The sequence below is a fragment of the Pteropus vampyrus genome, unplaced genomic scaffold (assembly GCF_000151845.1).
Source record: "Pteropus vampyrus isolate Shadow unplaced genomic scaffold, Pvam_2.0 Scaffold16, whole genome shotgun sequence".
Taxonomy (NCBI): domain Eukaryota; kingdom Metazoa; phylum Chordata; class Mammalia; order Chiroptera; family Pteropodidae; genus Pteropus; species Pteropus vampyrus.
The window spans coordinates 794,614-807,851 of NW_011888797.1; the positions used below are offsets into that span (position 1 = coordinate 794,614).

The window sequence follows — 13,238 nt, forward strand, 5'->3', positions numbered from 1 at the left end:
ACACTGTTTGGCTCATGGTCCCTTTCTCTACCTTCAGAGCCAGCAGCACAGCATCTTCAAATCTTTCTCCTATTCTGATATTTCTATCTCCTTTTTATAAGAACATTTGTGATTCCAATGGGCTTCCCTAGATTACCCACGATAATATTCCCATCTCAAAATCCTTAGCCTAATCACATTTGCAAAGTTTCTCTGGTCATGTAAGATAATATTTCGCCTTTGGGAGATTATGATGTAGGTATTTTTGAAGGTTATTTTGCTTAACATACCTGTCAAATGCCTTTCTAATGTTCAAATTCAATCAGTGCATCTGGCTGCTAACAAAAATGCCCAATAATGTATTAATGAGTTTGCTTATAAAGTTATTCGCAATATATTTCTATAGATTCTGATAGTCTCTAAGAAAATTAATAGAGGAATTATAATTAACAAATTTGATTAGCTAATAGGAAGTGTTAAGAAACATCATGTTCTTAAGTATTTGTTTCAAAGCATTCACAAAGCATCTAACCTATCCTTGTAATTGTCATTTAAAGTAAGAGAAAGGTGGATATCATTACAGCCATTTTCAAGTAAAGAAATTAAAGCATTCACAGTGGGTTAAGTGGCTTTCCCTAGATCACTTATGGAGGTATACTGGAGGAGTTATGAATAGGACTCAGCTTCCCATTCAGTAGCTAAAAAGGCTAGGAATAATGGTTACAATGATTCATACTTATTATCTAGTGCCTCTTCTCCAAAGCGCAGCAAATCCAAAAGAGAAATCATCATAGAGACATTAATATGAATTTGGTAATTTTTTTTTTTTTTTTACCTCACAGTTTCAATAGAGCTCTAAAGAAGTACAGGGAAGGTGTTCCAACCTGTCATTTCTCTTGAATTTCAAATAAATTTAGAAGGCCTTAAATAAACACGACTTTAAATTTTAAAAACACACATTGCTAACCTTACTGGTAGACACAAATGTCAGTGAAGGAATCATGGGTGTGCTGTATGAGAGCTCTAATCACCGATGCACAAACACAGTAGTGTAGTGAGAAACTGCGCTGGTGGGAAGAACAGGGAAGTCGGACAGAATTTGGTTGAAATCTCAATTCTTCCACATATACCAACTGTGTAACCTTGGACAAGCTGTGTACCCTCTCCGATTCCTCGCCTTGAAAATAATAAAGCTATTTTACAAACTTGGTGTGAAGATTAAAGATCATGTATATAAAATACTGGGTACACAAAGCATTTAATAAGTTTCCTACCTAGGAACAACTTAAAATGAAAGAACAGATTTTCCTGCTAAAAAGTGTCTGGAGTGGATGTTTTGATGTGCTGCCCAGATTCCACTTCAGGAAGGAAGGATTTATTCTCCAAGCTGCTAGGAATGCTGCTGCTGGAAAGCTATCTGTTGTCAGCCTCTATGGGGATTGCCCTGGCTGAAGACAGCCTCCTGACCCACTGTCCACCCTATTCCAGGGTGACCTGCCTCCAGGGACTAATCAGAAGGTCCATCATTTCTGACCAGAATTTGCCACTGGGTTTGCTGAGACCTGTGTTGAGACTGCTTACCAGCTTAACTTCTCCCTCCATCTAATCCTGCTTCTATCCTTCTGCTTCCTTTCCATGTGTGTTGATCTCAATGGCACTTCCTAAAAGCCTCCTATATCCTGGTCAGAGCTGGGAGTGGGTTTCCCAGGGAACCCTATCCAGCGGCAGTGTCGCTGAGTGTGTTACTCAGCCTGTCATCTGCACCTTACCATCATCGCCCCCCAAAGGGACCAAGTGCATATGATACACCCAAGCATCATTGGGTTGCTCTCGCAGGAATTGTAGAGTAAGGATTCTTAAGTCTTGAATGTTATTTCTGTAGTTTATGAAGGAGCTAGAATAAGTGTGAACCCTCAGCCCAGCTCTATGTTACCCCTTCTGAACATTTTTCACTCATCAGTTTGTGTAAGGATTCAGCCTGTTATGTTAGAAATGTTGCTAATCTCACGACTGAGGAAATTTTTAAATTATTGGTGTAGAGAATGATATTAATTGTTATTAATATTGTTGTCTGGGGTTTACTTTATAATACCCTACGGAAAAAAAGAGGAAGGATAAATGAAATAAGATTGGGAAAATGTTGATCATTGATGAACCTGGGTGGTTGTTACACAGAAGTTCATTATACTATTCCTTTTGTTCTGCATATGTTTAAACTTTAATAATAAAAAATTTGATATTAATGTGCTTTATAAAAGTACATGCATGTACATTATAAAAGTACATATAATGTATATACTTTAATGATCAGTTTAAAGATAGCTTTGATAATCTATTTAAATTCTGTTTATGTTAGGCAAATAAATCTACCAAAATATGCAAAAATTCATATAAAGCAGATAAAATAGAGCTTGTTAGGCATCTTGCCAAGTATTTCTCAAACTTATTTTTATTTTTAAAACTTGCTGATGCTTTCCTTAAAAGCAAACCCCATAAGGCATTTCAAACTAAATTTATATTTTAAGAGATTTTTATGAGACTTATTTTTCAAATTAATGTATACAAGCTTCCAGACAAAAAAAAACTGAAGGAGCTCATCACCACCAAACCAGTATTATAAGAAATGTTGAAGGGATGAGGAAAAAGGAGAAAGGGAAGAAAAAGGAGTGGTGAGGAGGAGGAGGAGGAGGAGAAAATATATGAATAAAAAAAGAAAATATATGAATAATGAAATGGCAATAACTACATATCTATCATATCTATCAATAATTACTTTGAATGTAAATGAATTAAATGCTCCAATCAAAAGACAAAGAGTAGCTGAACAGAAAAGAAAACAAGACCCTTACATATGCTGCCTATGATGAGATCCACTTCAGATGAAAAGACACACAGAGCCTGAAAGTAAAAAGATGCAAAAAATTTCATGCAAATGGAAATGAAAAAAAGCTGGGGTAGTGATACTTATACTAGACAAAATAGACTTTAAAACAAAGGCTATAACAGGAGACAGAGAAAGACATTTCATATACAACAGCCAACAAAATTGGAGGACTGACACTATCTGACTTTACTGTAAAGCTACAGTAATCAAGACTGCGGTGGTGAAAAATAGACAAATAGATCAATGGAGCAGAAGAGAAAGTCCAGAAATAGACCCACAAAAATATAGTTGACTGATCCTTGACAAAGGAGCAAAGGCAATACAACGAGGCAAGGATAGTCTCTTCAACAACAACTGAACATCCACAGGCGCTGGAACAACTGAACGTCCACATGCAAAAAAATGAATCTAGATACAGATTTTACATGCTCTGCAAAAACTAAGTCAAAATGGATCATAGACCTGAATATAAAACTTTTAGAAGATAACATAGGTGAAAAATCAAGAAGACCATGGGTTTGGTGGTAACTTTGTTAAAACAACACCAAAGGCACAATCCATGGAAGAAAAATTGATAAGCCAAGGTGACTTTATTAAAATTAAAAATGAGATACCACAACACACCTACTAGAATCCAGAAGACTGACAACACAAAACATTGGGGAGGAGGTGGAACAAACAGGAACTCATTCATTGCTGGTGGGAATGCAAAATGGTATAGCCAGTTTGGAAGACAGTTAAATATTCTTAGCATATAATCCAGCAATTGTGCTACTTGGTGTTTACCCAAGGGAGTTAAAAACGTATGTCCACACAAAAACAAACTGCACTATATCCATAAAAGGCAATGCTACTGACCAATAAAAAGGAATTAACTACTGATATATGGATAGATTTCAAAACATTATGTTACGTGAATAAAGCCAAGACACAAAAGTACGCATACTATATGATTATTAATAGGAAAATCTAGAAAATGCAAAACTATAGTAAGAGGAAACAGATCAAAGAATGCTTCTCTTCACAGCAAAACATGCACTTCTTGTTTCCTTAACTGCTGCTACTCTCTCTTCAATGCCCTTGCTCCTGCCAGCTTTCTTCTGCTTAGGTCGTACGCATTTCTAGTTTCAAAACCTAATGAAATGACCTAAATTGTCCCTTAATGAAGTATAACTTACTTTCTGGAATACAATTTGGCAATCTACACAAAAGCCTTAAAAAAAATAATAACTCTTCTGTCTAATGATTCAATTTTTCTGATTAAATATAATCAAAGACATAAGGATTTATCATAAAGATAATTCATAACAGTAAACTACTGGAAATAATCTATATGAATGTATAGTTCGAAGTCAAGAAAAGGTAAAAATAAGAATCTCAATAGAGAATGGTTAAGTAATCATCCTAGTATAGTCTTACAATGGAATATTATGCAACCTTTAAAACATTGAATTAATTAGCAATATGTTCAAGACATAATGGTGAATGAACAAAAATACAGTATGCACTTATAGAGAGATTCCAATTTTGAGTATACCACATGAAAATTGTATGTTTATGTACATGAATTAATATGAAAAAATGCACAATGTGAACTTATTTGTTCATTCCTTCAGTGTGCTTTCATTTTAAACACACACATTTATTTACTATCAAACTTCTCTAAAGAAAACAGACATGGCCCTCACCCTGTGGAGCTGGTGGTCTAGTGAGGAAGATACGTTTATAAATAATTATACAAAACTTGTTTGTATACATTCACATTTTTGTTTGTTTCTTATCTGTCTCCACTATAATTGCCAACTCCATGATGATAGCGATCCTGTTTATCATGTTTGTCACTGTATTCCCGTTTCACCAGAGTCCAGGATCATAAATATTTCATGAACAAAGGGGAAGCCCACAGACTAAACAGGAGCATACTAGCAGAAGGACCAAAAATAATTCAGAAAGTTTGAAAACTTTTTTGAGGGCAAGTATCATTTAAAATAAAGCCCTAAAAGATGAGTTAAAAATTAGCCAGGTAAGGATGGTTGAGAAGACTGTTTCAGGTAGAAAACTGCTACATATAAAAGAAAAAGTGTTACCTGAATTCACAAAAGCAAACAATGATTATTTCAAGGTAAGAGTATATGGGCAATTTCTTTTTCAAATTTTCTCTGATGAACATGTATTTTTGTGGTAATCAGAGAAGAAATATTCTGAATAAAACAGATTTAAAATCTCTGACTTCTTGGAGATCATACTGACTCTACATGCTTATTTTCTTATGCTGAATTGTCTCCGCACTAAACATATAATACTGAACAAATTATTGCAAATCCAATGTTCTATTCCAGGAATATCTTGTATTTCCCCCTAGATTTTAAGTCTTTTCAATTATAATTTTTCTTTATTTAGCACTGGTACTGTCCTATGTACCCAATATGTATTTAAAACTAAATAATTTATATATGGATATAATAGTAATTGAACCCATGAAACTTATCATTTCATTCTTATTATATGATGGCTAGTTATTGTTCCAAGGACTTAGCAGAACTAGTCCTAGAGGAATCAAAAAAACTATTAAATTTTCTTTTAGATATATTTGTTGAAGAAATTACCTCACTTGATATACTTTATATTTGAATTGGCACAAAAATTAATGTTACTTATTGTCCTAAAATCTCAGAAACAGATGTTTTCATTTCTTTCCAGTATAAAGAGAAAAAAAAAATTCTGATGGTCAAAGTAACCATGACTACAGTTTTCAGTATGCATCAAGTGTTATTTTCATACATTTTGTGTTAGTTAAAATAATAATCTATTCTCATTTAAAAAAAAATCTGTTTTGGGAAACCTTCCTTTCATACTATAATAAAATGTTTAAAATTATTCATCAACCCAACAACAAGTAGCTACTAAGAGTAATTATTTCTCCATAGCGTGACAACCTCTGAAGGGAGTCGAAGTGCCCTACCCCTAAAACATTTAGAATTGTTACTTTGGTCAATATTAAGATCATAAATCCCTTTTAACATTGTTCTTTCCATTTTCAAGGGCAAGGAATAATTCTTAGCTTTACCTGCAGGCCAAGAACGGAATGGCGGCTCATTCTGTTATTGGAGAGAAAGAGGCACAGTGCAGTCCTGGTCAAAGCCAATGAGTCTCACTCCCTGACACAAATGGAATATTACAGACCTTCATCTCTATGAAGAAATTTCATACAGAAAGTAATATATATATATTTACTTAAACTAGCACTCAAATGGACTGAAAATGGGTTCACATTTCTAAATAGCCTCTGTGAACAAGTAGGGTGTGTTATTACACTTTAAGATGGGCCCTCTGTTCATACCCATGTAATGGTGGTTTAGTACTATGAATAACATTTTCCCAAAAGATTTTAGCTCTGTTCTTTTTAGCATAATTAGTGGTTAGAACCATCTTGGTGAATGATATAAAAGCAAAGGAACTGTTTTTTGTTATGACAACTAAAAATACATGACTATGATAAAGTAGTATAGTTTGAAGTGAATGGTCCTGTATGACAAGGCACTAAACGGAAAGAAAGTGACCATTATCTCACTACTGGGTGGTGAGGAAATTTCATTCTGCTATTTAACCCACAACGCAAAGGAAGTAATGTCTGAACAGAGATTGGAAATGAAAAAAAAGTGAAAATAATTTTATTTTGCTTTTTATCCTTGGCCATAAATTAGAAAGAAGCTTTGTAATACAGGCTGTCAAAAGGTTGAACAGAAGAGAAAACATGGAGGGGAATAGGGAGCAGAGGAGAAAAAAATAAAATGATGAATATGAAGATGATTAAAAAAAGGACGAAAGACTATGAATGTCCTTATCAAGTGATATGACATTACAATAATCAAAGAAAACATTAACTTTGGTTGTCAGAGACCAAATATGAATAATTGCAGCTAGAATTTTACAATTCGGAATTTTAGTATCTTATTGAAAAATGTTCGAAACTCAGAAAGTCCAATAAGATAATTTATAAAGAATACCTAAAATCATCTCATTAATGAAATGGTTAGGCATCACAAAGGAACAGATGTTCTCTGCAATAAATACCACTATAACAAATAATTTACTCTTAAAATACTTAAGAATTCTTATGCAAATATGAGCATGTTACTAAAATAAAAGACTGGCCTTACCAAAGGATCCTTACTTGAAACAATACAAATGATCAAGAAGTAATTATAAAACATAAATTGTGTCTATGAACACACCTGAAACTCATATAAGGTTATTAATTCATGTTAGCACAATAAATTTAATTTAAAAAATTAAAAATTAAAAAAAAAACATGAAATGCTAAACTGGTAGTAGAAAGCTTTTACATTTAGTTGCATTTGTTAAGTGAAGCAAAATGCATATCTTGCTTCAAAGAATATTTCAAGAAATTTATCACTAGGGTTAGGATGTGAAAATAGCTTTTAATTTCCACAGAAATTTATTATAAGAAAAATGCCTGCCCTGACATTCCCCCTCTCCCAGTTACAGCAACACCTTTCTTTAGTCTTTCCAGTTTACAAAGTGCCTATATACACATCATCAGTTATGCTAACAACCAGCCTTCATGATGGGTGTTACTTATCTCTGTCTTCAAGAAAAGCAGCACAGCACACAGATTTTGATGCTAGAATCCACGTTCCATCACTGAGTAGTTTGTAACTCTGGGCAAGTTATTTAAATTCTCTGAAACACATATGTAAAATGAGGGCATTTATCTGCCTCATTGGGTTGTTACAAAGATTAAATGAATCAAAAACTGTGAAGTTTAGAACAGGTGGCACATAATAAGTGAAGTAGTTACTATTGATTACTACAGATATAATTAAGGCTAAGGGGACTGGCCTAATGCATACAGTTAATAAACAGAAGAGTCAGGATTCAAACTCTAATCTTTTACATAAAGTCTAGTGATTTTTAATAAGCCTAACCCAATTCCAGTGAGGTAAAGCAATATGTTATTCTTGAAAGAGCATAGATTCTGGCATAGACTTGGACTTAAAAAATAACTCCATCACATGGGCAAGTCATATAACAAAAATTAGCCTCAGTTTTACTCATCTATAAAAGAGATATTAATATATAACTCATGTGGTCATATGAAAATTAAATGAGACATTGACTCCATGAAATCCAAATAGAAGGAATTTAGAAACTAAAAAGTGATTCCTTAAAATATTTGGCTTTGTTAGAAACATTTTAAGTTAAGAGATCCCCAAGCCTATTATGTTAGAGTGGCCAGCACAATGAAGGACATATAGCTAGAAAGATCTTAACTTTTAATCCCTATTGTAATAGGTATAACTATTTTCACAAACTCGAATGAGCATCTACTTTGGTCTTATTAAAAAATTGTGTAAGAAATGATACAATTGCTGGTGTATTTTGTAAATGATTTTACTAGCAAAAAGTAAAAATTAATGAGATGAATATCCAATTTTAAATGCTGAAATATACAAAATGCATTTTTCAGAAAATAAGAAAGCCTATCAATATTACCATGTATCAAGTAATTTTAGAAAATACAAAACTAATTATGTTCAATTTAACAAATTAGCACTGCCATAGTCTAGCTAAGCATTGCAAGATCGTTCTTTTAACTATATGATCCCATACATTAACTCATTTTAAAAGACAAGCTTTTAAATAAGTCTACCTAGATTGAAAAATGTCCCTATATGACGTTTTAAAACCTTTAAATTGAAACAATTTAAGACAAAACACATATGCTTCGTGCATAGTAAGTAGATGGCATATAGCTTTTATCGTGTAGAAAATCATAAGCATATAATCCTTCAATTCTACCCCTAAAATAATCTTAGAAAACTTTCTGGCCAACTTTCTAAATTATAGCATAACATTTTTAAAATGTCAACAACCAACCCAGTTTGAGTCTTTGGTAAATATTTATAACATCATTTTAAATGGACACATGGCACCTCTGAAATATGAGTTGCTGTGCTCTAATGCTGGCTATAAAACAATTTTTAATGCAGAAATTTCCCTGACAAAACAAATCTTTAAATAAGACTCTTTAATATGAATAAACATGTATATTATTAGTTTCAATAAATGTAGATGTATTAGCTTCCTAGCAATGCCCTAACAAAGTACCACAAATTAGGGAACTTAAAACACCGGAAATTATTCTCTCACAGTTCTAAAGACGAAAATTCTGAAGTCAAGGTGTCTCCAAGACCATACTTGCTTCTAAAAGCTTTACATAAAGATTCTTCCTTGTTTCTTCTAACTCCAAATGTATCACACCAGCAATCCTTGGTGTTCCTTGGTTACACCTGCATTACCCCAATCTCTACATTACCTCAATCTCTACATTACCTCAATATCTGCCTCCATCATCACATGGCACTTTTTCCTGTCTATGTCTCTCTGTGTCCTCTCCTTTGTTATAAAGACACGAGTCATATTGAATGTAGCATCCACCCTACTCCAGTAAGATCTCATATTCACTTATTAAATCTGAAAAGACCCTATTTCCAAATAAAGTCACATTCTAGAGGTACAGTGGACACAAACTTTGGGGAGGATACTATTTAACCCAGCACAGTAGCTTCATTTATTTCATGTAATTTTAATCTCTACAGTATAATTCAGCTATAAAATGCTGTGATTCCATAATTGTGAGCCAAAAAATGAAACCATGTCTAGCACAAAAATGCACATTAGATATTTTTTCAAAATTACCGATTTTTTCATAGATAAAATGTGTATTACCGAATCAGTTATTCCTATCTATAAAACTGCCACTACCTCCTCATGATTTTGGACTTCATACATGTAGAACTTTAATTTACCTAGATTACTTAGGCCTCAGGACAGGGCAAAACAGAATTGAAGAAGCATCTATACTGTTGGGATTAGAGTGGGAGACCAGGGAGCAGACCAAGAGAGGACATTGATGAACAAAGAATGGAATCATTTCTTTTGGGTAAATACCTAGGAGTAGAATTGCTGGGTCATATGGTAAATTTATATTTAACTTTTTAAGAAACCACCAAACTATTTTACCAAAGCGACTGAGCAATTTTATATTTTAAACAACAATGCATAAAGGCTCTAGTTTCTCTAGATCCTTGCCAACACTTAGTGTTGTCTGTCTTTTTTTATTGTATTCCCCTAATGACTAATGAAAAGCCAAGTATAAAAAGGTAAAGTATACATAATTCCTGCCCTTAAAGCATTTAATGTCAGAGAGAGAAAGAGAGAGAGAGAGAGCGAGAGAGAGAGAGAGAGATTAAAAAGATAGTTATAACCTAGCACAGTAAATGAACAGATACCATTACATCACATCTTTTACTAAATAGTTTTAGAAAATGTGAACATACTTCCTTAAGAACAAAGAGTTCTATGGAGACTCAACTAAATAAAGCCCAAGATTATATTAAAGTCATCAGCCTGTCAAGTATTTCTTCTATATATTCCTGATCTTTAAAGCAATCATGTAAGACATTCTCTTGGTTACTTCATTTTCTTTGAAAGGCATTTGCAATAGTGTGAAGTACAAAATAACTCTGCATTTAACTTTCCTCGGGGAAAAATAACCAGTATTATTTTAAGGGAACTTTCACAAAAATGATTTCAACAATAATAGATTTTTTTTTCTGGTGAATGATATCAATCCTTTTTTGCTAGACCTTTAAAAATGTCAAATGAGTCCTATAAAATGAAGATTGAGGCAGATGATAGAACCTCCAGCAATCAGAAATCCTGAACGCTTCTGTTAAATAAAAATGAATAGTTCCATATTTCTTGGCCTCTGATTGCAATGTCATACAAATGAGCTGCGCACATGAATAAGTTTTCTTTAAATGTTAAATTACTTTTTCCTTTAAGTTCCTCAAATGGCCTATCTCTGAATTCAATATAAAGTAAAATAGGGGCAAGGAAATGTAGATCTCTTGAATAATAGGCAAAGTTGAAAGTATTCTTAAAGTCCCTACCAAGAAAGAGAAAATTACAAACTGAGTCTTGCATCCCTGAGAACTCCATTATAGAGAGAAGAACTAATATGCTGCCACATTCTATAGATAAAAAATATAATGTCACATTTTTGGAGGATAAAGGAAAACAAGATTAAGCTTTTTGAGAACTCCAGGTAAGGGAATAATGATTTAATAGCAAGACCTATGGTAAAGGCACATTTTATTCATTTATCTATTAAGTATTAATCAATTGTTAGCTAGGCACTTGGTATAAAAATAATTCTCCCTTCCTTCGAAGAGCTCATAGCTCAGTTAAGAGACAGTTATGAAAACAATTAAAATACACTTCTTTAAAAGCAGCTAAGATTTGTTGAGAACATTCTATTACCAGGATTCATATTTACTTAGATTGTCTAATCCAACTCTCACAACAAACCTACAAGGTCAGTACCATTATTATTCTTATTTTATAGATAAAGAAACAAGTTTAGAGATATAACTTGTATGAAGTTACTCAAAGCATCCCTAACTGAATCAAATAGTCTATACCCCTAACCACTGAAGTAGCTACACTGCCTCTCATACCACTGCAATAAATGTAGGGAAGTTAAAAACAACGACAAAATGAACAAACAGCAGGTACAGTGGGACAGAGTGATGGCTTGCCAGAGAGAGTCAGATAAGGCTTCATAGAGTATGCTCAGAAAACAAAAATGAATATTTCAGGAAGAGAGACAGAGGAGAGGCATTCCAGGTTGGGGATAAATATGTATGAAAGCAGTAAATATTCAGGGAAATAACAGAAATAATAGATGTATTAGCTTCCTATGGCTGCTGTAGCAGATTACCGTAAACTTTGTGTCCAGGAATCTGGCCCAAAATCTGAAATCAGTATCACTGGGCAAAAATCAAGGTGTCAGCAGGGCCACTCTCCCTCCAGAGGCCCTGGAGATAATTTGTTCCTCGCTTTTTTCTGCCTCTGGTCGCTGCCAACATTCCTTGGCTTGTGGTGATACCACTCTAATTTTCAAGGCCGGTATCTTGAAATTTCTCTGTGTCTATAAAATTTCCCTGTCTCTCTCTTATAAGGCGATATATGATTGCATTGAGGGCCCACCCAGATAATCCAAGATAACCTTCCCATCTCAAGATTTTAAAATTATTTACATCTGCAAAAATCTTTTTTCTCCAAATAATGTAATGTTTACAGGTTCTGAGGATTGGGACCTGGTATCTTTTCAGCTTACTACCACAGAGATAGAGTTGTCCAGGCTGGTAGAGATGGAGGAAGTGTGAGAGGTATGGCATTTGGGAGAAGTAAGATAGCAGGAAGTAGGAGAAGAGGCTAGGCAGGTGAGCAGGGACAAGATGATGATTAGAATGGCTACAGAGTTTAGATTTTATTCTATAGGTGATGATTACATTTGAAGTGCTTCGATTTGCACATGACACAGATATCTGCACAGTAGAGGAAGATCTTTACAGAATTAATATTGAAGAGAAATTAGTAAGAGGCAGAAGATTATTAAGACTCTGAAAAATTATTCAGGAAGAATAGGAAGAAGACATGGTTAAGATATGAATATGGACAGTATTGACTATAGAGGAAAAGACAGGAGCAATTTAGGATAGGTCCTAAATTTTCAGTTTTGGCAAATGGCAAATGAGAAGATAGCTGGGGATAGAGAATACTGGAAGTGGAGAGGACCAGAATGAGCTTGGCTTTGGACCCACTGATTTATAAGTGTCTGCATGACATCCAAATCGAGATGCTGGTAGAAAACTAGATAAGTCTGGAGGACAAGAAAAAGATTTTGAAATTTAGATGTGAAAATCTAAATTTGTAGATTTAGAAATTTAGACTCAAGAATCCTTGGCAAGAGTGTGGATGAAATGATCAAATGGTCAATAACTCAATGTTAGCAGAAACTGCTTTGCTGGTACCAATGTGATCCAAGGCAATTCCTCCATAACTTTTATGCTGTCACAGAAGCTTCCACTGGGTCATTGCTGAGTTTTAGCCACCCTATACTGTATCTAATTAACTATCTTTCTTTAGACATTTCCTGCACCACTTTGGAAAATTATTAAAGACTGTATCAGAGAAAACAGAGTGTTTAGTGTTCTATTTATGTCTGATCACGTATACTTAGGATCCTGATGCTTGGGACCTCATAAATGCTGACGAGAACTGCTAAGCCTAAAAGGCTTTGGAAAGGAAAGGTGATTACTATATGAATCATCTGGGGAACTGACGGTGAAAAATTACCCTAGCCCAGTGGTCTTTAAAACTTTTCCAACCCATGACTGCCCAAGCCCTACATCATCTCTCCTACAAAACCAAATCACATAACTGTAATATTTTTGTGCTGCTTGGGAGAGGAGAAAGAGATTTTTCATCTTTATGAGAGCAC

At 34.0% G+C, this 13,238-nt stretch overlaps 1 protein-coding gene across 1 annotated transcript in view; it reads right to left on the minus strand.

Annotated features, from left to right (window-relative positions):
- ANKS1B (ankyrin repeat and sterile alpha motif domain containing 1B) overlaps positions 1 to 13,238 on the minus strand; it is an 874,817-nt gene that overhangs the window by 620,293 nt on the left and 241,286 nt on the right. The gene's annotated exons all lie outside the window — the stretch shown is intronic.